Source organism: Lontra canadensis, unplaced genomic scaffold (genome assembly GCF_010015895.1).
Source record: "Lontra canadensis isolate GAN:19392208 unplaced genomic scaffold, GSC_riverotter_1.0 scaffold81, whole genome shotgun sequence".
In the NCBI taxonomy this organism is placed as follows: domain Eukaryota; kingdom Metazoa; phylum Chordata; class Mammalia; order Carnivora; family Mustelidae; genus Lontra; species Lontra canadensis.
Genome location: NW_022631075.1, coordinates 4630133 through 4657441, shown reverse-complemented (window position 1 = coordinate 4657441; position 27309 = coordinate 4630133). Strand labels below are relative to the sequence as shown.

Below are 27309 nucleotides of genomic sequence, written 5' to 3'. Positions count from 1 at the left end.
CATTGGAGAACCAAGGAATGCTGAGTTTTTCCTGTCAGGATTTGAACAGGATGTTCAAGGGAGATTAGGCAAGTTAAGACTTCTTCATATTGCTGTGGAGAGCACTAACAATTTGCTTCATGTAAAACAGGAGTGATTACTCACTATATTTCTTCATGTCATGTAGTAAAAACAATTAAGTGAAGTTAGACTATAGATTGCTTGGCTATTCAACCTCAGTTCCCTCTAATGGAAGAGAAGAAAAATAGCATTGACAAGTTTTGGCAGGTCTCATCATTAGAAATGCCCATATTGCCAGAACAAAAAGAAGCTGCAGCCAATAATGTAAACCAAGAAGTTCTCTAGGCCCCAAGGAAGAAAGTGACAATACAGAGTGTTGCAGCATTAATTGTCTGAGAGTACTGATCATTGTAATGGGGAAACTGTCTCTGCTATTAACACAATTATTTTCTACAAGGTCTTGGGTAAACGTCCCATTAGAAAAATGATAGGGCTTTTGAAGTATGTGTAGCAATATGTAAAGATATACTCATTAGTAAAAGAAAGTGTGACCTATATGCAGCCCAAAGTCCCTTGAAAACAAAAAGTGTTAATAAGTTGTTATAATTAGTATATAATTGAATAATTATTGAAAACAAGTAAAAAGTGGCCCGTTTCCTAAACAAATAGGAGTTAACACTTTTTAAGTGCATCTGAGAAAGATATCTATCCATACACACATGTATGCATATTTTGATAAATGTGTATTCATATATATAGATGTATTTTTTGAACCAAAGTCTTAGATAATTCTTTTATTCATTTACCTTCAATTTATGCATTTCATCTCCACAGCCGATATCAGATGATGGTTTCATTTTAAGAGGCTGAGAACTGAAGAATGTGGAATATTATTCTCTATGTAGGACCAAACAAGAGGCAGTGGCACTAATTAAAGTGTGGGTTAGATGAACTCTTAATGAGCTGTTCAGATCTGGCTTTAGGACTTTGCTTGCAGGCTCTAGCCTATTTTCAAAACCAATAGTCAATAGTGTGACATGCATTTCTAACATTTGTGGCTCCTACTGTTTTTGCCTCTGGTGTGCATTATTTGGTTGTGTTCAGTGATGGTCCTGTCAAACGTTCTTACTTTTTTTTTTGTTCCTAAAGGGTAGCTAGACCACATGCAGTATTAAGACAGTCAGCAGTTTCTTTTTTGGAATTAATTCTTGAGTGAAATAAAGAGGTGAAAGGTGAGGGAAGTGATAGATGTTTGAACTGGTAAGTGATGGCAAATGACTTGGGGTATCTTATATAGATCTATGTATGAACTGGTCTTCTCTAGTCATAAATGGGAAGGATATCTTCCTGAAGGCTCCAGTTTGAAGGCAGTTGAGAAGTGAGCAGAGAAGAGCTAAATCATTTCAAAGCCCTCTTGCTTCCCAGCCCTCTGTGTATCTCAGTGAGGCAAAATGCTCCATATAGGACAGTTTATTTATTTTTTTTAGATGTTATTTATTTATTTGACAGAGAGAGGAACACAAGTGGGGGAAGTGGGAGAGGGAGAAGCAGGTTTCCTGCTGAGCATGCAACCCAGATGTGGGGCTCAGTCCCAAGACCCTGGGACCATGACCCCAGCTGAAGGCAGACACTTAGTGACTGAGCCACCCAGGCATAGGGCAGTTTATTTTTTAAAGCATTTTTTGCTAACCTCCTTGCAGAATCACCCTGATGGGTATGAAGCCAATTTCTACAGATTTGCTCTCGTATATGTGGCAAAAGAGCCAGAAATACTTTTTTGTAGTCTAGATTGAAGTACTTTCTGAAATGTCTTCCCTTGAAAGATTCTAACTTAATGCTGTTACGGAACCACATGAACACTTGAGCAGAACTATGTCTTTTTTGAGCAACATTAACAGTGATGAAAAACGTACATCAGGCAATTTGATTGCAAGTAATCAAGAACGCTACTTCAGTCTATTAGGAATGATTTGTATATAGTATATTGGATATGACGATCATTAGTATTAATATAACACTCTATTATTATCATTACAAGTTCACATAGATGATCTTTGTCAAAGGTGACAATAATGCTATTGACCTACATTTTTTAAAAAAATTGCATTTAGATATTCTGTCACGATTTACTGTGCAGAAATTTTTAAATTGTTTGCCCTTATTACTGAGATTTTGCCTCAACATAAAAAGAATAGGTTTGGGGAATACTTGATTGATAAATTGGGGCCATAAGGTTAATTGAGTGCCAATCATAAAATATTGGAATACTAAAGTTAAAAGTTTTTGTTTTCCTTTTTCTTTTGTGTTAATTCACCACACTGCCTTTTCTAAAATGGATTTTTGAAACCTTTTTTAATTTGTTTCATTTTTAAAAATTTAAATTCTAATTAGTTAACATGCAATGTAATATTAGTTTCTGGTATACAGTATAGTGATTTAACACTTCCATACAACACCTGGTGCTCATCATGACAAGTGCCCTCCTTCATCCCCACTCCCTGTATCTCCCATCTCCCCACCCACCTAAAACGGGTTTTTGGAGAATTTAAAACATAGCTTTTTATGTATGAGTCATATATGTTTGTTATAGAAAAATTAGAAAATACAGACACACAGAAAGAAAAAATCATATATATTTTACATACATATATGTCTGTTTTTTAAAAGATTTTATTTATTTATTTAACAGAGAGAGAGAGTGAGAGAGGGAACACAAGGGGAGTGGAAGAGGGAGAAGCAGGCTTCCTGCTGAGCAGGGAACCCGCTGCGGGATTCTATCCCAGAACCCTGGGATCATGACCTGAGTCAAAAGCAGACGCCCAACAACTGAGCCACACAGGCGCCCACATATATGTCCTTTTTAAAGCCAGACTCATGTAATTACTTTATAATGTGCTTTTTAAAAATTTATCAATATATTGTTAACACTTCTGTGTCAATAAAATATGTATACACACAGACACATGTGTGTATATGTAGAGAGAGAGATATGTATCTTTCAAGTTGGGTGAAATGGTAGGGAGTATTATAGGACATATTTCCTCCCCTATTGCCCAGTACCAAGTGTAGCCCGTCGAGACATATAGTTAATTTTATAACTGTCATGAAGAAAGTCACTTGGGACATTGGAAAAATGACTGAGCTGAAAGTGAGGGGACTTGGATTCTAATCCTTGCTCTGCCACTAACCACAAATGTGATCCTGTGCAAGCCATTTTACCTCTCAGTCTGTTTCTTCAAGGTTGTTTTGAGGATTAAATGAAATGTATATATGAATGTTTCTGGTAAACTATAAAGGACTATTTTAGTATAAGAAATTTAAATTACTATTAAATATTTATATTGGTGAAAACTCCTTGAAATTGTGGCATTTCCTCTCAAAACGAGTGGTATATTGAACAATAATTGAATACTGTTAAGCTGGGACAGCGTTTGTGGGTGAGAATTCCATAGACCTTTAGGTATACTCATTGTTAATTAAAAAATTCTTCATTAGCAACATAATATGATTGAAGTTTCAAGCAAACCTTTTAGGAGACTGACCCCATTATTCTTTGTGAATTGCAAAATGAAGTCTTTCATTCACAACCCCCATGCCTCCTCCCACTCCAGCCTCTCATGTGTCTGTTCCTTTCCCTCATAGAAGGACTGCTTTGGACCTGCTTGTACATATGTTTGAAGGATAATTTGGCCTAATTTGTTTACAGGAATTTCAAGGGTGACCTTTATTCAGCTGTCTCCTTTTTGATTCCCATAACTTCTGGATCTCTCAAGGTATGTGCATTCTACACTGAAATTTACTTGGGGGAATTGAACACTTTGTTGCATAATGTGAAAGGAATGGAATGTTTCACTGCTATAATCAGTTGTATTCATTGAGTGTCATGTGGATGAAATCCATTATTTTAAACCCTTAAAATGGCCATGGTGTAGATAAGTTTGTGTCTGTGCTCCATAACTGTTAGAGAGTCTTTGCAAAATCAAATATGCAAGCTATCCTACATATTTGAATGAACCTGTGACCTTTTCTATATACAGCTGCTAAAACTAAGAGACTCCTTCGCTAATGGGAGTATCTGCAGAGTGCAAGGAACAGTAGTGGCCAATGAGGATGTTTGGAAACTATTTAGTAGTTCTTGTTGACTGCAAATAAGCATAGCATTTCTCCATATCAATGGAAAAAATTTTCATTCAGAGAATTTTACAGACAAAATAAATATTTGTCTCCTGAAATGAATATTTTAATTTTTTAGGAAATTCTCAAGTAAAATATCTGTATTGACATGGTGTTCCATTCATTTATTCACCCTTACACCCTTCTTTTCATCCATCCCTCTACCAGTCTATATGCACAATTAATATTTATTGTGCAACTACTGAGCAAAAATTATTGTGCCTTTTATTTTTGTAAATGTGCCAAAGTAGATAGAATTCATCTGGAATATTGAGAAAGCAATTGCTTCTCTATTCAGTCCTCTGGTAAAGGGAATATGCAAGAAAATGTAGCAACGTGGGGAGACTTTCGATTAATCAAAATCTAAACTTACCTGAAAGACTTCCCTCATTGACTTTCATTCTTACTAAAAATATTGGTCAAAAAAAAAATGGTCAGGGCGCCTTGGTGGCTCAGTAGGTTAAAGCCTCTGCCTTCAGCTCGGGTCATGATCCCGGGGTACTGGGATGGAGCCCTCGCATCTGGCTCTCTGCTCAGTGGGGAGCCTGCTTCCCCCTCTCTCTGTCTGCCTGCCTCTCTGCCTACTTGTGATCTCTGTCAAATACACAAATAAAATCTTAAAAAAAAAGAAAAGATTATTTTTAAAAAAATGGTCAATATTTGGTACTTAGTAAGAAATAGAGAATATTAGTTTTTTCCTTTGGTACCTATATTTGGTAGTACTACACATTATTATTCAAATATGAATTCTCATCCCAACTTGTAAAAAAGTCAAAAGGATGATCTGAATTTGTGATAAGTCTTTGGAATCACTTGATACTTTAAAGTATGTAAAACAATGAGATTACATAAATAATGAAACCCTTAAAATCTTGGAATTTGCATTGTCAATTGAAAATATAGTACAAATATGTTAAGTTTTTTTTTTAAATTGGGTTCCAGTTAAATGAGATTAGTCTGTAATGGGAATTTTAAATGGATTTGTCAGTTTTAACAATGCATGTAGTTCCATTTGCTATTCTTCTTGAGGTACTGCCTTTAGGGAATACTATTGCTGGAATGTTTCGATCGCTATAGGAAAAAAAGTATCAGAAAATAAAATGACAGAATAAAAAAGAAACTCACTGAGGAAGGAAGTCAAGATTTTTGTGTTTTGTATCATTTGTGAAAATAAGGCTCTTAATTTGGGAATTGTGAGTCTGCCAGTGTGTAATATTAACTGAAAGGTATTTTTTCATACTTAAGAAGGCTTAAGTATGTGAAAAATGATAGTCTTCCTAATCTTATGTGAATGAATAGATCAGATTGGAGGAAAAATGCCTAAAAGGCCAAAAGAATGCACACTTATGAAAATAATTGGCACTAAATATTTAAAAGGTTCAGAGAGCAGCTAGTTTTCCTCCCTTAGAGAGACAACATGGTACATTAGAAAAGCCTTTGCCTGTTAATCAGAAAATCTGGGCTCTGCTCCCAGTCTTATACTGCTGATATGGTCCTCCTCAGGTCACTTTTCCACTCTGAGCCTTGGTTTTCTCATATCTATAATAAAACTTTGGATAGCTCTAACTTTCTTCCTCCTCAGTCTATGATTTTTGGAAAGTTAAGGACTCCTCAAGTGTGCAAAATAGAATAAAGACCATAAAGCTTGAATACATATATCAGTTGTTAAAAAGATTTCTGCTTATTTAAGTGTTTTAGTGTGTTGGTAATAGACATTTATTTATGTTTTATGTTAAAGTAATTGTGTTTCCTAACACCACTGCCCCCCACTACATACATACCAGTATTGGCATTATAATAAATAGAGTCAAGTAGAAGTTTAGTTACTAGTCTTATTCTTTCCTTCTTGATAAAAATGCTTAACTTTGGAATGCTGATGTGCTGCTCCTCACTAAGTCTCTTGAAATTCAGCAAAACTCTGTTTTCTCCCTCTTGCAAGGTGGTCATTCAAGGTCAAGCGTCTCTCTGTAACTTGGACTAGCCAAGTGCATAACCCGATGAGTTCAGACTTCAGTGCTTTCAATCTGGCATCCTTCATGAGCATTGAGTTCGTATTAAAGGATTTAAAATATATTCTTCTTCATCTACATATCACAGCAATAACAACCTAGGCATAGGACAGTGCCTGGAGCAAATAACCACTTGGAGTTAATGATCTGAGGGGCAGCTGAAGGACCATTGACTCTTCCTAGTCAGTCCTTCATCCCTATAAAATGCCTAGTCCTGAGATGGCAAGCCTTCAGTAATTTTTCTGTCTCACATCAGATGGAGTAGTGGCCATAAATAATAGCATTTAATACATAATAATGAGATGTTTTAATGCAATAAAATATCAACAATTCTAGTACCATACAGAGATGGCTATTGTGATCAAACCAAAAGGAGTGGAAAATGAAGTTCATGAATCATAATATTTTAGAAGTGACTTTCCCTTTATTGATTTGAAATGAAATATAAGAATTCATATGGTTTAGGGGAGCAGTTCCCTTTTCTTTTTTGCTTATTCTACTGATGAATGATCCATATTAGAAATAATTTTAAAAATGCCTCTGACATCTATTTCAAATAGATTTTTAAAATAGTGTATGTTCAGCTTCCCCCTCCCTTTTTGGCACTAGATTCAACTTTCAAGATATGCGCAGCTTTGAACTAAGTAACAAATATAATCCTACAATTTTTTTTCCCAGAAGAAACATTTTTCACTTATTTATTACTGTGACAAACAAAAATTCCTATAGTGTGCCAGGCATGGTACTAGGTGCTGGGGAAACAAAAACCAAAAAGGGCCATGGTCCCCAACCATAGGCTCATGGTAAAGAGGTGAGGCCTGACTTATATACAGAGAAATAAAAAAATTGTTATAGGTGGGGAATGCATATGAATTTACTTGCTCATGCCATTCATATTATATATTTTAATTACAAATATTCACATATCAGAACCTACTCAGTAGGGTAATAAGATATATAATCTCAAATAGCTCCTCACTCAAAAAGTCTTTAGGAAACACTGGTCATGGTAGGCAGAATGGCCCCCCAAAGATGTCCATGTCCTAATCCCTGGAACCTGTGAATCTGTTGCATCACATGACAAAGAGGAATTAAGATTGCAGATAGAATTAAGGTTGCTATTCAGCTGACCCTAAAATAGGAAGATTATCCTGGTTCACTGGGTGGACTCATTATAATCATAAGGAGCCTCAAAAGTGTAAGAGGGAGGCAGAAGTGAGAACCAGAGAGAGCGCAGCTTGAGAAGAGCTCAGCTGGCATTGCTGGCTTTGAAGACAGGGGCCATGAGCTAAGGAATGGGGGTGGCCTCTCAAAGCTGGAAAGGGTAATGAAAAGGATTACCCCCACAGCCTCTAGAAAGGAACGCAGCCCTGCCAACACCTGTACTGTAGTCCATCAAGACTCATTTCAGACTTCTAACTCCCAGAACCGTAAGATAAATCTAGATTGTTTTATGCCACCGAGTCTGTGGTAGTTCATTATAGTGGCAACGGAGAAGTAGTACACTGGGGTTTACCCAGTACAGAAAATCTGCAGCAGAGTCTCTAGTAGCAGTCATGATTGCTGAAAGGCATGGTTTATCTGATCTTGGAGCACAGGGATGTTTGTCTATGACCATTTTGGTTTTTTCTGGATATGCATTATCGGCCCCACCTTTAGAAGTACAACCATTTATGAGATCCATAAAATCCTGCTGTGTCAAGAAGAATGTAGCCTTCTTTCTCTCTCCTTCTATGGACCATTTAGGTCCCTTTATTTCATCCCCTTGTCCCTCATCCCTCTGCCTTGATGTCTAGGATGCAAGGTTTGTGGATAGGTGAAAAGTAGAAAGTTACCCTTCTTTCATGGGACACCTACAGCAGCAAGAAAGATATAGGCACTACTATCCTAATAAATTATCCTGACATGGGTTTTATGACAAGCATAAAATTGGGAATTGAATACAGTATGAAACAGGAGTCTCAAGCTAGTGGCCTACTATTCAGGATCAGTCTTTAAATATGTTTTATTTGCAACCCAGAGCTCTTCTTTTCCTCTCTTCCTCCCCTTCCCTTCCTTTTTTTAAAGTTTATACCTTGAGTGTACCCTGTTCCATTCCATACTGTCTGCCACCCCCTTTTGTCTTATTCCTTTCTTACCTAACTCGTGTGTTATGAGCCTGGGCCCTGTGCTATAGAGGTTAAGTGCATATGCTTTGGGGTTTAAGTAGATAAGGTGATCAGTTCTGCCACATATTTGCTATACAACTTGGGCAAGTAGATTAAATATAATCTTTCTAAACCTTAGTCTCCTCATCTTTAAAATGGGGATTATAACACTTATCATGATGAGCACTACATTATGTATGGAATTGTTGTATCATTATATTATACACCTGAAACTAATATACCATTGTATACTAATTATACTTAAAATAAAAGGAGGATAATAATTATACCTCATACTTCATAAACTTGTGAGGTTTAAGATGGCACTTTACACAATGATTGCATATAACATAGATCAGCTATTACTCTCACTGCTGTTATTGCCACTGTGAGAGCACAGAGAAAAGTTAATTGGATCTAGCAGAGGGATGAGAAGCAGACATCTGAAAAGTCTTCATGTAGAAGGTGGTGCTAGTAATACTGGAGCCATCCTAAAAGTGTGGACTGATAAGAGATAGGGAACAGAAATATGGTATTATCTGGTGAACAAATGGCAAGGATGGGCCGATGTTCTAAGCAAAAGAAGCAGTGAAACAGAAACACTCAATAGTCCTTAGAGAAGCTGCATTCTTTCTATATAGGTAAAGGTGATGTGGAAGGTAAGCATGAGAGAAGATGAGGCTGGAGAGGTAGCCTGGAGATCGATAAAGATGGACTTCTGTGTCCTAAGGAGCATCTCCTTTCTCTCGTTGGCCAATGGTTTTTGTAAAGTTACTTGTGAAATTTGAAGTTTGGTCTACTACCCACTGAGCCTCTGTATTGCCTGAGAGCAACCCTGGAAACAAATTAACTTAGGAACACAGTTTAAAAACCGTTTCTATAGGCATAGAGGAACTAGGGAAGGATACTAATAATCACATTTGTGATATGGAGGGTTCACTTTGGTGATAGGATAAAGGATGGCTTGGAGGATGCAATATTGAAGGCCAGGGAACCAATTAAGAGACTGTTGCCATAGGCCAGATGAGATGATGAGGGCCAGGTGATAGCTGACAGTGGGAATGATGATAAAGAGATGGATTTGAACAATGATTCTCAAACTTGAATGTACATCAGAATCACTTGGAGGGCCTGTTAAGTTGCAAATTGCTAGACCCTTTCCTCCAGTTTATGTTTCAGTGCATCTACGGTGGGGCCCAGGAATTTTCATTTCTTTCTTTTTTATTTTGTTTATTTATTGAGATTTTGTTTATTTATTGAGAGATAGAGCATGAGCAGAAAGAGGAGCAGAGAGAGAGAGAGAGAAAGAATCCCAGGCAGATTCCTCTCTGAGCACAGAGCCTGAAGACTTGAGCCTAAATCAAGAGTTGGATCCTTAACTGACTGAGCCTCCCAGGTGCCCCAAGAATTTGCCTTTCTTTATTTTTACTTTTATTTATTTATTTATTAATTTGAGAGAGAGAGGGAGCACAAGCAGGGGGAGGGCAGAAGGAGAGGGAGAAGCAGGTTCCTCGCTGAGCAGGGAGCCTGATGTGGGGTTTGATCCCAGGATCCTGAGATGATGATCTGAGCCAAAGGCAGAGGCTTAACCCACTTAACCCAGGTGCTTCTGGTTACTACAGTCTTAAAGGGTTTTTTAAATCCTGTTCCTCTTAACTTCTGTTTCATTTCATTTCAATGAAATGTTTTCATTTCAATGAAAATTTGAGGATTTTTAGAAGGAATCTGATAAGAAGCTACTAGTTACAATCAAGAACATACTTTATATACAGTGTAAGATGTGCCATCTGAAGTTTCTTGCATGTTTCAGGAGGAATTCTTTTAAGACTCAGATATTTTTAAGATGATAGCATTTCATCCTCATTTCTTTAAGTAGATAAGGTTACACTGTCTTGGGCTCATCTCTCCCACCCATCTCCTTTACTCTGATAACTAACTTTCCGCATCAGTAATTACCGTATCTTGTTTTTGAAACTAGTAAAGATGTGTTCCACTAATACCGAGTAGCTTCAAGTATTTTCAGATTCATGTCCTATACTTCAAACAGTTTGATGGTAGATCTAAAAGGTATATAATAAGATGTCTCATAAGAATATGATTCTTTTTTTAAAAAGATTTTATTTATTTATTTGACACAGATCACAAGAAGGCAGAGAGGCAGGCAGAGAGAGAGTGTGGAAGGAGGCTCCCTGCTGAGCAGAGAGCCCAATGCCTACCTTGATCCCAGGACCCTGGGATCATGACCTGAGCTGAAGGCAGAGGCTTTAACCTACTGACCCGTCCAAGTGCCCTAAGAATTTGAATTTCTAACAAGTTTCCAGGGAATGCTGATGCCACAGGTCCAGGGATGACACTTTGAGCACCATGAGATTTGGCATATGCTAATTGGCATAGGTCACTCATTAGATATAAGAAGTGAGAGAAAGGTTTCTGGCTTGGACTGAGTAGATGGTAATATCACTCAGTATTACTGAGATCAAGTTGAAACTGAGTTAAAAAATTTTTTTCGTGGCCTTAGGGTCAGCTAAAAAATTTTAAACATGATTTGTAATCAGATCCTGGGCGCTTTTCTGGATATCTTGACACGTTCTTTTGTAATGGTTGCTCCCACCCCACATCACCCCTACTCCTACCCAACTTCTATTCATCTGCTTTGGTGCCATTTGCCTTCAGGGAGTGAAAGTACAGATTTTGGCCTTCATGGGGGTAATGGGGGGCATAGATGAGGATAATGAGTTCCATTTTATACCTGTTGAGTTTGAGGAGCATATGAAACATTTAAATGAGAGAATCTCAAAAAAATAATTTAGGCTTCAGTTTTTGTTATTCTGAATTTAAGAAAAGTCAATCTCCTTATTTCAGTGTGGTCATCATCTTCTCATTATGCAAAATCAGAATAGTCAAGACATAGGTCCAGATGTAGTTAGATTGAACTTTTAGTGTTTGTGCAGTCAATCCTTTAAGGATATCTGAGTGTTAAATTTTCTCCTAGCTGACAATCATCCTTTTTATAATACAGATCAGTGAATCCAAAACATGTTCATTTTAAAATTCCCCTTGAACATTCCAGTGACCTAGCTTTCTCTACTGATTCACCAAAAAGAAAAATCGAAGTACGGCAGAATATCCATGCTGTTCAGTAGGGGAGAGTAAGAGAGTATCATGTAGGTTGCCAGTTTTTCGTTTTTTCTTTTCTTTTTTTGTGTATGGCCTATTTCAGTAATGGTCAGATTTTACACCAAAGCTACAAGCCATCTCTCTAGGTTTGAGAGTAGGCAATGAAAAGGTCTTACAACAGGATAAAGTACCTACATGCAATAGTGAGATGAGGAATAAAACAGGGCCTATTAGACTTTAGTGAAGCAGTAGAAGTGGATACCTAAGCAAGAAGAATGAAACAGAATGACTTGATTTTGTTGCAAGGGGGCAGTTTGAACTTCTCTGGCATATGGTATATCCTTACAGATTAGATGATAGATGGATAGATTAAGAGATTGACAGATCAATAATCGATAGATTGATAGATCAATGGATAGATATGGATTCTCAATTAAGTTGTCAGCTCATACTTCGATGAAACTGTAGAATCATCCTTAATGTGTGGGCAGAAATGTGGTAAGGTGGTCAATTTTAGCCACTTACTGCCATAAACTTCCTTGAAAAGATACTTTTAACTGTGCCATCATTCTCTTTTGGAGTCTACTCATCTTAGTGACTGATTACATACTTGTATTTTGTGGGTAGGACAACCATTCATACACTTCCATCTGCAAGACACATAATGAAACTTAACTTGTAGATTGCATTCATTTTCTTGAAGCATTTAGCTCTGATCTTTTAAGGAAAATGGAAGCATTGCTCAGTTGGTACTTAGTCCTCTACCTTAGGGGGGGAAAAATACAGAAAAACAACCATAAAAGTGAAAACAAAGCCGTAGGCTTTTGCTAAGTGTTTATAGATAAGCCATAATCTGAAATGCATATGTATTTGCCAACAAGAAGTCCCACATTAGATGTTTAGGAAATGGGTTCAGAGTTAATAGAAATGGCTTTTGTGGTTTCTGGAAAATCTCTGAGCAGAACTTCTTTAGGGTTGTTATTTCAGTCCCATGATATTGCTATCCTGACGGCTGAATGCAGCAAAAGTGTCTTTTGGGTAAGGCAAAGTCCAGCCCTCCATTTCACCTTAATAAATTTGAAATCACTATGTCTTCAGCCTGACACACTTCCAAAATATATTGAAAATCCCTCTATATTCTTTTTTAAAAAGCTGAAGAAAAGTGGAAAAAAAAAACAATGACAAAAATTCTGAAATAAGTACAAAGCGGTAATGTACTCACATGCCATGTGGCACAGTATTTGAAGTAGTCAGGATTCTTTCTATAGGGTAGTCATTGAATTGCTGACCTTCACGTTTTGTCCTGTATTTGCTAGATGTCTGACAAATGTCAGATGAAACTGTTCAACTTACATGATTTTAAATGGCTGTTTTCCAAGAACATATCAGCTACCTATTTTATCCCAGACATATGTATACTACTGCATGGGAACCTCAATTTTGAAAGATACACTTTAACTGACATGGCTGGCTATCACTGTGGGTGACAGATGACTGATTTTGTTCTCTTATTTGCAACATTCTCACCTGGTTAAATGGGGAGGGTATAATTCATAGCGTATGCTGCAAACCTCTAATGATATATTAACATAAACAATATGAGTTTTCAATGCCCTTTTTAGTTTTATTTAATTTTACACCCTGCTTTGTTCAAAAGCACCTTGATTGATGCTTGAATAGTTCGTATAGTGTATGAACACAAAATGAAAGATGCACTTATGGGCATGCCTTGATCGAAGCTTACATCTACATACTGTATGATGTGAGTGCCATCTATGAGTACTCATTTGCACTAAGCTTATAGCTTTAATCACAAGAGAACACACAACATTACTATTCATTTTGCTGTTCACAATAGCGTGAGGCAGAGGAAGGAGCTCAAAGAAGATTGGTAATTCTAAGAAAGGCTGATTTCCAGTTAAGTACATTTTCGTAAGTCATTTTGTCATTTGGTAAACACACAATGATTATTCCTTGAGACAGATGAAATATTCATTAGGAAGAGAAGTGAGGAAATCACAGTACTATTAAAGAGTAGCAAGGGAGTGGGAAACCTGTCAAGAACATTCTGACCCCAGAAAAAAGAAATCAGAATTGCCACAGAGAGGGACCACAGAATGCAAACTTTTTAAAAGGTTATTTCCATAAAGTCTGAGGAAATCTTGGCCTCCATTAAGATTTTTGTCCCTGAGAGCCTAAACTGTAAGTATGGTATCTGCTTTGTCTGCAGAATAAAAAAGGAGATCTTCGCTTAATCATTATCTTGGGAGCTGAACATCCTGCTACATTTGAATAAAAATGCCTACTTCATTACTGATGGGAACAGAGAGTTCGGGGTACCAAATGATTTACAGTAGAGCTTACTGACAGGGTTACCTTATAAATGAACAGGCTGTTTAAAGAATACTGGTTGTTAATGTGTTTATTATCAAAGGAAGTCATGCTGACAATAATGCCCACAAATTCTAAAAAATTTACGAAATGAATGCTGTCTATTAAAAAGCAGGTTTGTTATGCCTTTAGGTAAAATGGGAAAGGATGACGTAGGAAATAGAACTGTGATGTGTCAACAGTATCATCACCTTTCCTTTCTCTCATGAAATCTCTTAAAAATGATGAGAAACAGAGCTATGAAATAACTGAGCTTCAGGGGACCTTGAGAAATCATTTGCTCTAGGCTTCTGTTTTCAAGAATGTGAATGTCTACACAAAGGGTTTAGGGAGTCATGTCGTCAGGCCTGAGTGTAGGATTCTTTATTTTAGCAAATATATATAGCAATTTATGTGTCAGGCACTGTTCTTAAGTGCTTTATAAATATTAACTGGGCAAATCTGTCACAGCACTGATTTTTCCCTCCTTTCTTATTCTTTCTGCTTGTTTTTTCTCTCTGTATCTTTTCCTGTTCCCTTTTTCCATTATTTGTTTCTTAGTTTTGCCATTGGCCCTCCTCAGCACTGTTCCAGGCTTGTCAGGCCTTCCAGTATAAGACTATTGAACTCTAGTGTAAGCCCCTTTTTTTTCCTCATTGCTTTTAAAAATGTCATAGAATTTAAGTCAGATTTCTTATTGAAATCAAAATATTTTACCATTTTGCCTTCATCTTGTCATTTTATCATGGAAGGAAATAAAACTGGGCCTAGAAAAATTTGATATCCGCATAACATTGATAGTTATTTCCAGTGTTTTAAGATCATTTCTTTAATGATAATACTTTGGATAGGACTGGAATTCGAATGGGGATTGCATATAGACCATTCCTCAAATAATTTCCCATTTAAAATTTCCAGTTTGCCAAACCACATGAGCATCTTCTCTCTCTCTCTCTTTTTTCTCATTCTTGACATTTGGCAAAAGAAGGTGAATATGCTTTCTTCATTTTATGCTTTCTCTTCCCATTCTTGAGTTTGTGTCTTTTATTTTATAAATGTTGAAGTTCTTTGTAAATGACTTCTCACCTTGTTCTTTCACTTTTCTGTCTAGGATATAGATAATCCCATGTGACTGACATGCTTATATTTCAAATAATAGTAGACAATTTGGATTTTAGCTTATTTTTAAAAAAATTATATGGACTTTTCTATGTGTTGTTAATTGACATGAACATGTATATGTGAAAGAGATCTAGCAAGGTATGAACAATTGCTTTATGCCACGAACTGTTCTATTTTAAACCTGTTATCTCACTTAATCCCCACAATAATTTTATGAAGCCTGTACTATTATCATCTCCAATTGTAAAGTTTAGAAGACTGAGGCCAAGAGAGGTTAAGTAATTTGGCTAAGGTCACTAAGTGTCATGGCCAGTGTTCAAATAAGATCTGGGCTACTATTTTCTTATATCTCTATTTGTTCTGAAATCAATTAAGAGAAGAATCCTGTTTTCTCTTTAATCTGACTTATTTTTATTGTTTGGGTGCCCTAATTTAGGAATTCTTAAGTTAAGACATCTGAATCTTAGACTGGACCTTAAATTTGGCAACAGAATGGCAGACACCTGCACAAAGAGTGTTCTTATTGTGGAATGCTTCAACTAAAGGATCCTAATGTGACCCCTCTCAAGAATGATGTTAGTATATATTCTAAAATATAATCTTGAAATGTTGCAGTAGCCGGGATGCCTGGGTGACTCAGTGGGTTAAGCATCCAACTCTTGATTTTGGCTCAGGACATGATCTCAGAGTTGTGAGATCGAGCCTTGCATCGGGCTCTATGCTGAGTGTAAAGCCTGCCTGAGATTCTCTCTCTCTCTCTCTGTCTCTCTTTCTCTATCTGCGCCCCCTCCAAATGTTTCCAGTAGCCAAGATCGATTGATCAATCATTGGATAGATAAGGTAAATCAGAGAAACCTGATTTTCTGGTATCCCCTCATCCTCTGCCTATCCATAATGCCACTCTGAGAAGAAATTGTCTTCTCTTTGGTATCAATGTTGTTCGTTTCCTGTGACTCTTCCTTGAGAAAAGAAACTGGAGATTTCCTCCTGGACTATTTTCTGTTTTCTGTATTCAAACTGTGTATATATTCAAGATCCATTACTTGTTTTCTTCCCTCTACCTTTTCTTCCTTGGGGATTTCATCTACATTTATGACTTTAACTGGAATTTCTTACATATATGAATTTTAAAACCTATTTCTTTCACTATAGTCCCATACCTCCAACTTCTTGCCACATGCATATCCTTGGATATTCTGCTGATGTCTGAAATTCATCATATTTCTCAAGGTGAGCACATTGTCTTTTCAAGGTTGGATCCCTTGTCCACCTTCTCAGTTTCTGTCAGTGATACCATCATTCTTCCAGCTACCCAGGCTTAAAACCTTGGGTTTTCTTTGCCCCCATCTTGTACTTTGCCTTCCATATATAATCTGTCATTATGTCCCACAGTACTTCATAATGTCTTTCACTTCCCTCCTTTTTTTGTATCACTGTTATGAGCTTTACCTCTAGTTTAGACAGTTTAATATCGTGCTCATTAATTCCCTCCTAAAGCTTAGTGTATTTCCTTGCCCCCAGCAGGAACTTGGTGTGTTTTGGTCTGTGACTGATTGAGGAACAAATTACCTCCTAACTCCAGTAGCAGTGAGCAAATCACTTTTGGAAACAGAGTTTTTGGAGTCCATCTTTTCTTGCATGTGTGTAGTATCCCTTTTGTAGCCAGATATAAATATGTTATTAGGGTTGATATTATATATCTGTCTTTCATGAGCTACTAGGAGGAAAAGGACTTAAATTGATCATGAATTAATGACCTCCAAAGTTCAGAAGGACAATCAGTGCATTTTATCTAGTAAGAGTGGGATAATAAGCTCCATGATGATGGAGGCTGGGTAGACTTTATTTACTGCCGGATTCCAGCACCTATCTCTGTCCCTAGCATGTAGTAGGTACTTTCAAATGTGTGTTGAATGAATTAATATATAAATGCAATGATGGTGATAACTATGTTGCCCCCAAACAGGAGAACAGAAATCTTCTGATGACTTGTCTTATTCCCTCTAATGTATTAGATTGAGGGGATGATACCCAACATACTGAGTTTTTTCCACATAGTCTTATATTTAAGACAATAATTGAATCTTTAAGTAAAATTTATGTCCATGCTAAATTATGCTTCTTGTGGGATATCATGGCATTATTCTACTTGGGCACCACAAATTATATTGATGGGGTAAAATATGTTTTCATGTCTGTTTGTAAAATGTGGAATATTATTGAATTACATTAAGTGTCATGTTTGAGATGAGTTTAGGCTGGTTTCTTTGCATTTGACACATTTCAGTCTGTCATCCTGTCCTTAGAGATGTTGAAAATTAAATGGGGATACTTAAATAATTTAATTTATAAGCTTGCTTACAGCTATGTGGTTTATCAAGCCAGATGTCGGTAGCCTCACTTTCTTGCAGCTCAGATGCTGCCAGACATAAATTAAAATTGTTTCTGCATGTCAGAGATTAGCATGTAGAAAAGGAAACTTTCTCTCAGATAGCCAGACTCAATGTAGTCTCTGCTGGACATTGCCATTTTTTTTTTTAGTCATTGACTAATTTTGAAAAAGAAGAAGAAGGAGAAGAAAAGAGTATAAGTCATTGATAAAATAAGCTTATTTATATTTCTGGGGAAATCTAGTGCCCTGTGCATATAATGATGTAACTCACTTCTCAGTAACACAAAGTCTATAATAGAAATGTCATTCTAGTTTCACGCCTCCCCCTCCCCAGAAGCCATTTTATGTTGTTGTTTAAATGCAGTAGATTTACTCAAGTTTTTATGGCTATACTGTCAACATTTCCAGTTTCTCTTTTAAAAATTGGTCTAGACAATGTTTTAGCAGGGTGTTTTTCCTAGCAAGCAAGTAAGCATCTGAGTTCATCTCCCACACAAATAGAAAATAAACAGTCTCCGTGTAATTTAAATGAGGTGGTGTAGGAGATGACTCCAGTGCATAGGAACAAGGAAGGATTTCTCTCCCCTCTCTGCCTGCATTCACTGTGGAACCTTGGGTAAGTCAGTTGCTCTATCTAAGTTCACTTCTTCTTATATAAATGAGGAGTTAAGGTTGAATCATCTGTGTTTCCTCGCATGCTCTAGAATTCTTTGAGATGTTTTTAAGTCTTAGGCGGCCTTTATTTCAACTCTTTTTGCATGGTTAAATTCTTTCCAACCTTTAAGAACCATGAAATAATCTAAGCTGCATGACTCTAAGTTGACTTTCCCATTTTTTTTGAATTCCTATAGCATTTATATAGACAGAATGCAGAGTTTTGCATGTTTGTATAGTCATATTATTATTTTTTTGTGCATTAAAATGATCTCCACAACTATCAAGGGTCTTGAGTATAGGAACAATGTCTTGTACTTCTCCTGTTTCCTTCGTTAAATCCATTACATTATGAATTACATAAAATTATTAATTGATTTGGATGAAATGTGAATTGCTTCTCACCTGGATTGAAAGAATTTGGGGTGTGAACAGAGAGAGCCTCTCATGAAAGTCTGATTCATTTGGTAGCTAAAAGAGAGCATAGAGGTCTCCTGTGAAATTATTGCCCTAAAGCCCTTATACTGAAGTAATATCCCAGTCAAAAGGAATTTTTTCTGGGTCTTTAGATCTGGGGATTCCATTTGAGACAAACAAGTCCCCGTTTGGCAGGAAAGAGCTATTTTGGTCATTTTTCTTTTCTGGACCTCTAATATCAATTTTCTAATCCAATCCAGCCAACATAAATTGAGCACACACTATGTGTCATGTACTGTGATATACACTGTGATGGGCTAGAGGAAGATTGGTATGTGTAAAGATTGATAGGACAGGATTTTTGTCCTTGAGGGGTTCACAGTGTAGAAGTTGGGGTATAATTGACACAAAAAGAAACAAACAAACCCCTTACAATATAATATAATAAGAACAGTAAAAGAGGTACATATGAAGTGATATGGAACCAGAGACAAGGAAGCTTCTGACTGTATCTCATGTTTTATGTCTAGGAATATACTACAGAAAGATGACATTTCTTTGGGTTTTAGAAAATGACTAGGAGCTTGGTTGTTAGGAAAGGTAAGGAAGTGAATCTAAGGTGGATATATTAAAGTAAGTAAAAGTATAAAGGCATGCAGTCTATAGTATGTCTGAGAAGGGACCATCTGGTATGGCTAAATTGCAGGATGTTTAGGGAAAACATTTCAGAAGAAAGGACTGGAGGAGCAGGCCAGATTCCTGGCTTATTACTGATCATCCAAGTTCATTTAATTCCCTAGAGAATATATATCCTTGAACATTTTCTAAAAGTAATGAAGGCCATGGGGTGGGGGGAGACCATATACCAGAGAAGCTTGTGGAAATATATTCCTTTCTACCAGCAATTTTTCAGAGCCACCTTCTTCAACTGTCCTATATATTCAAGACAGGTAGGTTATTTCTTTTCGTTTTTGTTTTTTGCTGTTGCTCTTGCATACCTATTAGGAATGAAGAGATTGTTTTAATTCATTTTAGGACTAATTAAAATAGGAAAAAATCCTGAGTATGCATCTGAAACTGAACTCTTACAACACATAGCAGTAGACAGCAACACACTCAGGCTTTGATACAATAGAAACAGGAAACTTCTGAGCAACTTTGGAATGTGGACCTTGCTTTCTTGTGTAACTTTTTCAATCTAGGTGGAGGTCGACACCTGTTCTTCCCTCAGGCAACCAGGGAATTTACATTTACCTTCTTCCTTTGTGTCTGCTCCCCAGAAAACAAAGCCTACTCAGAAAAGGATCTGACAAATTTAGTCATTTGGCACCCTGAGCCACTTAAGGCAGTGGGATGGTCTCCCAGTACTGTTTCTGTTTTCACAAGGGGAGGAAGGCCTTGCTGAACTTAAGAGGCTTTTCCTGGTAGTTACTATCCCAGAATTGAGAACAAGTCATTGATAACACTTCATGGCCCTTTATCTTGTGCAATAATATTAAGCTACTTGAAGTCTGATATTTTTCACAATTGAAATATGAGAATATAGAGCTAGATTTTTATAATAAAAATTCAATGAAGGATTGGATTCTCCAGGCTATTTCTCACATTTACCGTTTCCTTTTAAAATAGTGATTAAACAATATTTTAGCTGGAGAGAAAAAGAGAGTAAGAACAAAAGAAAATTAAAAAAAAACAGAAGAAATGATTTTCTGGCTTCTCTTACATTATTGCTGAGTTTAAGAAACATTTTTGATTGGCAAGGAGAATGTTAAGGTTTTGAATAGAAACGTAGCTATTAAAAGAACTGTATTTTACATAAGCAAATTAGCATGGGCTCAGAGTGTTTAGTTTTGAGATAAAACTAAGTCTATTAAAAACTATCTAAGGGTCAGATTATTTCTCAGTTTCTTTAAAAGCAAAGCCATAGCCTGACTGAGAAGCAAATTAAGATAGAAGAAAATAATTCTGATTTATACCAGCCATGTGTGGCCACCATAACCAGTTTGTTAATCAGTTCATTGTAATTGGATTTCTGAATTATTCTTTTTCATCCTACATTATTGCCATCTTTAAAAGGAATGTGGTCATTTTTTAGCTTCTTGCATTGATAAGTAGGTACACAACTCCCACTGTTTTTCATGTGTGTCTAATTTTTGCCACTCTGCTGAAAAATATGTGACAAAACAGAAGTCTGTATATTGTATTTTACTTCCTCAGTAGAAAACAGTTTCAGCAGGAGGTACAGTATAATACCTAGTGCTCACAAGTAGAAACTACTTATTTCAACCAGCTATTATGTCTGTGGTATACTTGGCTGGGCACTAGACACTGGGAGAGAAACAAAGGAAAAGACGCGTCTTCTTCCCTCAAAGTGCTTATCCTCTAGGATGAGAAATAAGATCTGCACAAATGCAGGTATATTGATTTCCTATGGCTCTGTAGCAAATGAGCACAAACTGAGTGGCTTAAAACAATACCAATTACCTCTATTTCCATAAGTCAGAAATCTGGGCGTGATTTAGAAGATTTCTCTGCTCAGAGTCTCACAAGGGTCCAGTCAAGGTGTCCGGGTGTTGGCTGGGCTTGTTCTCATCTGGAGGCTAGGCTGGAGAAGGATCCATTTTCAACTCCCTTGGGTTGTTGGAATAATTAACTTCTTTGCCCCTTTAGAGTTCATGGCAGTTTGGTACTTCAAAGCCAGCCATGGTAGGAGAGAGAGTCTCTGCTGCTTCAAATCTCTAATTTCAGAGGTAACTTTAACCCTCTTGACAAAAGGGCCCTCCTGACAATATCTGACCTGTGTAAGATAATCTCCCTTTTGATTAAGCTAAGGCCAACAGATTTAGGGGCCCTAATTACACCTGAAAAATCCCTTTGCCTTTTCTAAATTCTATTCATTAGAAGCAAGTGATAAATGGGGAGAGGGAATTGCATAAAGATGTGACTTACTGAGTGTTATCTTAAGATATGTTGGCCACATACAGCAAATACTAAATATAAGCATTAACAATAAAAGTACCTTGGTATAGACAACAAATCTAAGTGGAAAGTAGGCACAGGAACTGAGGGGACAGAGAAAAAGGGTGATCCCTGCTTAGGAGTAGCTCATTTACTCAGCAAAAGTTTACTCCGCAATTACTATGTACCAGACCTTGTGTTAAGCTCTGAGACTAAAGTAAATACTGAATGGCAAGTGCCTTAGGTTATTCTAGAAGATTCCAGAATCCTGTTAGATGTACTTATCTGAAAAAGAGATACTAAAGAAATAGATGATAATGAATACATTTAATTATAGTCATGGGTTCCTTATATCTTGTTTTAGAGGTACAATACAGACACACACAGGTACACATACACACATACATATACATACCTTGGGGTAGAAAATTGTAATGATCAAGACCAGGTTTGAAGATCTCACTACTGAGTCAATTCACATAATGTGCCTGGTAAGCAAAGAAGCTTTTCTTGTCAGTGCATTTAGTATATTAAAGTTTATTTGAATCTTTTTTTTCTAATTATTACATATTGGATCTGAACACCAGCCCTACCACATACACAGAGCAAAGTCCCACTCCACTTTACCCAGGAATTCCTTCAATTAGGTAAGCAGGATAGTGGAAAACAAAGGCTAAAACCTAAGGTCTGTTATTCCAAATCCAGGGTTTTCTATATGATATTTATGACTTAACAATAAGGAAGTAGGATGGAGAAGAAAAATAATATAGAAAACAAAAGTGTGTGGCACCTGGGTGGCTCAGTCATTAAGCCTCTGTCTTCGGCTCAGGTCATGATCCCAGGGTCCTGGGATTGAGCCCTGCATGAGGCTCTCTGCTCAACAAACAGCTTGCTTCTCCCTCTCCCACTACCCCTGCTTCTGTTCCCTCTCTTGCTGTGTCTCTCTCTGTCAAATAAATAAATAACGTCTTGGGCGCCTGGGTGGCTCAGTGGGTTAAGCCGCTGCCTTCGGCTCAGGTCATGATCTCAGGGTCCTGGGATCGAGTCCCACATCGGGCTCTCTGCTCAGCAGGGAGACTGCTTCCCTCTCTCTCTCTGGCTGCCTCTCTGTCTACTTATGATCTCTGTCAAATAAATAAATAAAATCTTTAAAAAATAAATAAATAAATAAATAAATAAAATCTTAAAAAAAAAAAAGGAAACAAAAGTATCCAGGTTCTCCAGTTCTAACTTGTAATGTGAAATTTCCCTTCCGTGTTCAGTGAACACTTTTTTTTTTCCCTTGTTCATTTTTAAGCCCCAAATCATAAGCCTGGAGTTCTTTATGGACTCAGAATACTTATACTCAGAAATTTAAGAAAATTAAAGTCATTGTCCCTGAAAAGTGCCCTTGGACTCACCTAGAGGTACCACTTCCTAGGAATAAGCTCTACTGAGAGTCCAAACAAGCTTATCATTTTCACAAGGACTGTAATGATGTGAACATTGGCCCATTGGGAATGAGAATTAAATCACCAAATAATTTTGTATAGGCTATTGTACAACTGATAGTTATGAAAATAAATTTCAGGACGCTGCTGTCTGCTTGTTCAAATCCAGTTTGGGATGTTTGCAGTTCACCCAGTTTTGCCCCAGATTTTGTGTTCTTAATTACTATTCAGGCTACTTTAAGCCAAATGTTGAGTCAGTTTTTCAGTTTGTATCTTTACTGTCTGCATTCAGGCTTTACATAGTATACTAGAGATACTGCTTGGTTATCTAAAGCTGCTAGGTCCTGTCAATGGGAAAGTGTGCTGCACACTAATTCCTGAGAAAAATGGGCTTTGCTTCATATAGGTGTCTCATAAGTTAATTGTAAAGGGCCTCTCAGGATTCCACTGCAATATTTGCTTTCTGCAGGTAAAAATTGAAGATTAAACAACAGTGTCGTATCTGACCAAAGCTAACAGCCCCAAACCAAACTAGTTGTGGGGATTTGATTATAATAAAATGGAATTTAGGATTCCATTGTCATTTAAATACTCCCTCATATGCAGTTTTATCTGTCTTCACTTACTTGTATCTCATTTCAGAGACACATTGAAGGTACATCAACCCTCACATTCAACCATTGTTGGTAGCCTGTTTCTCCAAAAATCTCTTCAGAAGATTAAATGTAAAGCTTCCTAGTATCTCAGTATTTAATATATTATAGCATAAACATAATGAACCTTTCATTTTAACACTATAAGTACATTTGACTAGTAATTTCAGTCTTTGAATTTTAATTGCTAACTTTATTACTAACTAGCTGTATGACATTGAGAAAGTCACATTACCTCTCTAGGTCTTGGTTTTCTACTTTATTTCCCAAGGCTATAGTAATGAAATATCAAGATAGTGTACACAAAAAATACTTTAAAGAAAACAAAGTGCAGTGGCAGAGTAGTTATTAATAATAATAGCAAATGTTGGTAACTTGGTTGGTATTGTTGTTTAAATTCATCATATCATAAAACTTGTGTAAACGGTGTTCACTCCCTCATGTGCATATGGGCATTCTTAAAGTAGCACTATTTCATTTGAAGTTAAATGACCTTTTTCAAATAAGGTTATGATGTTTTGCAGTTATCAGTGTAAATGAAAAGGGCCAAGTTTTTCAAAGATCCCTAATGATATCTTTTTTACATAAAGCATTATATGTTATTAGATTCTATTCCCTAATAAGTAACATACAAAATGAGGAACAGATACTGATTTGTTCTGCCTGCAATGCTATTATGCATCCATTTGCATTTTTGAAACATGCTCTATCTTGGTATATATCACATGTGCAAATCTCGAGTGCCATCAGCACCAAATCATTTGAGTTATTCTTTACTAAAATTATTTTTCCCTCTAATGGCAAGAATTATGACCCTTGAAGTACCCGGAAAATAACTCAAGCCAACCATGATGGCTTAAAAATGTGATTACTTTATTAGTTTATGGCAGTGATAAACTATATGGCGTATAAGGGGAAGACAAAATGTTTTCCAAAAGAAGTGTCCATGTAATTTTCATTACCTGAGTTCTCCGTTGAAGCAAGGGTAAGTAGTTAGCATAGTGCTCTTCCTGAATTGTGGGCCTAGTGGTACCAGTCTTTCAAAAGTTGAACAGAAAAGGAGCTCAGTTTTATCTTCCTACTGTCATTAAAAACATCTCTGTTTCTCTTCCATCTACATGTACCCATAGGATTATCACCACATCAAGGAACATTACCTGTCATTGTATGCCTTTATGATGCAGGCGCCCAAATTTTTCTTTTATTCCATATTTCACGTAGTAAAGTAAATTTAGGCTTTCTATGGAGAGAATAGCTTATAAATGAAATAATGCCTCAGCTATGCATTCACATTTCTCTATGTTAGTGTCTAATGATTTTGTTTTGAGCCATGGGTATATTGGCTATTAATAGAGCCAGAGAATATGGCAAAAATCCAACTTCCTCCACATTTCTATTTAATATGCAAAACCAATCCTTCTCCATCCTGTTCTTTCCCGCCTTCTCCTCCTGTGTCTCTTCCATCCTCATAATGGTGTTAAGAATTGGTATAATTTCATTAACTAGAGGTTATGCAAATTAATATAGAAGGTTTATTTTGATGGCCTAGATAATGTGAATGAGAATCACTTTCTCACTGTAAACTAATCTGTAATGACAGATACTCAATGTCATTTGTGTCACTGACAGCTTTTAATGCTAGCTTTAGCAACACTTGTCCTCCCGAATCAAGTTTGTTTTCTAGTCATATACATGATATTCCATCATGAATACCTTTTTTGGTGGAAGTTAAAGTGAGAAGGTGATTGGTATTGGAAGTAAGCCATACTCTTTTTCCAGAAACTTCCTGTACTTAGGCCCAGTGCAGGTTGACTCTATTATCTTATGTGTTGAGTGACCGAACAGTGCCTACAATTATGGTATACTGACATAAATTAACATTGATTTAGTGAAGAATGAAAGGCACACAGGAAAGGAGCTTTTCCCTCTTATTTACTTAGTGAAGTATAATTTGAAAGGCTGTTATCACACCTTAGGTACATTTTTAGCCCAATGGAAGAAGTCAGTGAGGCAAGTTTACAAGTGTTCATAGAGTGTCTACTATGTGCTAGGTACTCTGTTAGGTACTCTTCCAGGTAAAAAGCAATAATTTGACATTTCAAGTGTTCACTTTATGTTCTTTAGATTTTAAGTGCAATACAAATTGAGGTAAGAGAAACTCAGTGCAGACTGTAGTGCTTATGGATGCTTTTGTAGAGGAACCAAGGAAAATCTACGGTCTGGGGAGACTGAGAAGTGAAAATATTCCATTTGGGCAGAATGACATAATCAAAGGCTCAGCCTTTATCTCATAGGCAAGATAAAATTATTTGAGGATTTTAAGCAGGACTGCGACATGTTAAAATGGTATCATAGGAGGGATAGAAAGTGGCTTGGGAGGTAAGTCTTTGTCATTTAGAAGGATATCACAGTAAGCCATGTTTCTACATTACTTAAACAAATGGCCAGTTTCAGGCTTTGTGTACACATGTGACTGAAATCAGTCAAAGAACTAGTTGTTTTGAAATTAACTGACTTGGAACTGTTGTGAAAACAACCAGTTTGATTGAATTCCGTTGTTTCTCTCCAAATCAGCTCATTATTATAGAGGCACTATGTGTTAATTACACAGAAAAAAATCACTTAAGCTTGTTGTTTCATGGCTTACAGGCAAACCAGCTTGTAGATTACCTAAAAATTTGGCTTTTCAGCTGGAAGTTTCAGTGTTGTGTCGATACAGCCTTTTAAGAGTTGCATAGATATTGGCAGGCAGTACTAAGATATGTTAGAATTACTAGGTGTTAGGAAACAGACTTAAGTTATCACCCATAGCAAAATAGATCCTTGAGCAAAGAAGTGACAAAAACCCATGTGGTATACTTATTAAATTATTTTCAGTGGTTTAGAATTTACTAACTTATAAATTAAAATTTACAGAAGGGAGGATAGAGGAGAAAAAAAGAGACCAAAAGGTACTTTATTTTATATATAATACTTAAAATAATCCATAATGAAGAATATATTATTGTTAGGCAATAGGCTTTTCTGAAGCGAAGGCACTCATTTGTCAAGACTATATTCCAAAGGGTTAGTACCAGGCTAAACATTGAGCAGAGGTCATGAATATTTTTTAAATACTTATTTTCTCATATCCGAATGTCATTTCAAACTTAACTTTTCCTGAAGGAACACCAACTGCTCTATCCTTAATGATATCCTGGGGCATCTTTATTTTTGCTTTTCATAGCCAACCTGAAATATAATAGCTATATCAGTATCTCTAGAACATTAGCTGCTGTGCTTTCTAGATAGCTTTTATGATGGCAGTGTCAATGCCAAGTAAGTCACCTGGTTGTGACAGCCTGTAGCAAGGGTTACTCACTGGCTAAATGGCACCACCCTAGGGGATGTAGGCAGTATGTAGCTTCTTTGAGAAAAGGATATTTCTGTGGCAATTCTTGCCCAACAACCACATACTGCCACTATCAATTTCTTTCCTGCTTCTGGTTTATAGCTGTATCAGTAATACAACATCCAGAGAGACCAGAGGCAGGGATACTCTTTGAGAGGCCTTTGGCACAGCCTAGGAAAGTGGTAATCCATATTAAAGTAGTGGCAGTGGGGGTCGTAAGAGATTGACATATGGTAGAGACATCATGACAGTTGAATTTTTTTTTTTAAAGATTTTATTATTTATTTGACAGAGAGAGAGAGAGATCACAAGTAGGCAGAGAGGCAGGTGGGGCAGGGAGAAGCAGGCTCCCTGCTGAGCAGAGAGCCCAATGCAGGGCTTGATCCCAGGACTCTGAGATCATGACCTGAGCCAAAGGCAAAGACTTCATCCACTGAACCGCCCAGGGGCCCCGACAGTTGAATTTTCAAACTTTG

At 36.8% G+C, this 27309-nt stretch overlaps 1 protein-coding gene across 4 annotated transcripts in view; it reads left to right on the top strand.

Annotated features, from left to right (window-relative positions):
* The window catches only part of TENM1 (teneurin transmembrane protein 1), a 764948-nt gene that overhangs the window by 12688 nt on the left and 724951 nt on the right, over positions 1–27309 (top strand). For 3 of the 4 annotated variants that reach the window (XM_032882346.1, XM_032882343.1, XM_032882344.1), the window contains exon 2: positions 3707–3773. The exons of the other annotated variant lie outside the window; for it this stretch is intronic. The gene's annotated coding sequence lies outside the window, so the exon portion shown is untranslated. The remainder of the gene's footprint in view (positions 1–3706; positions 3774–27309) is intronic. 4 annotated transcript variants of the gene reach the window in all.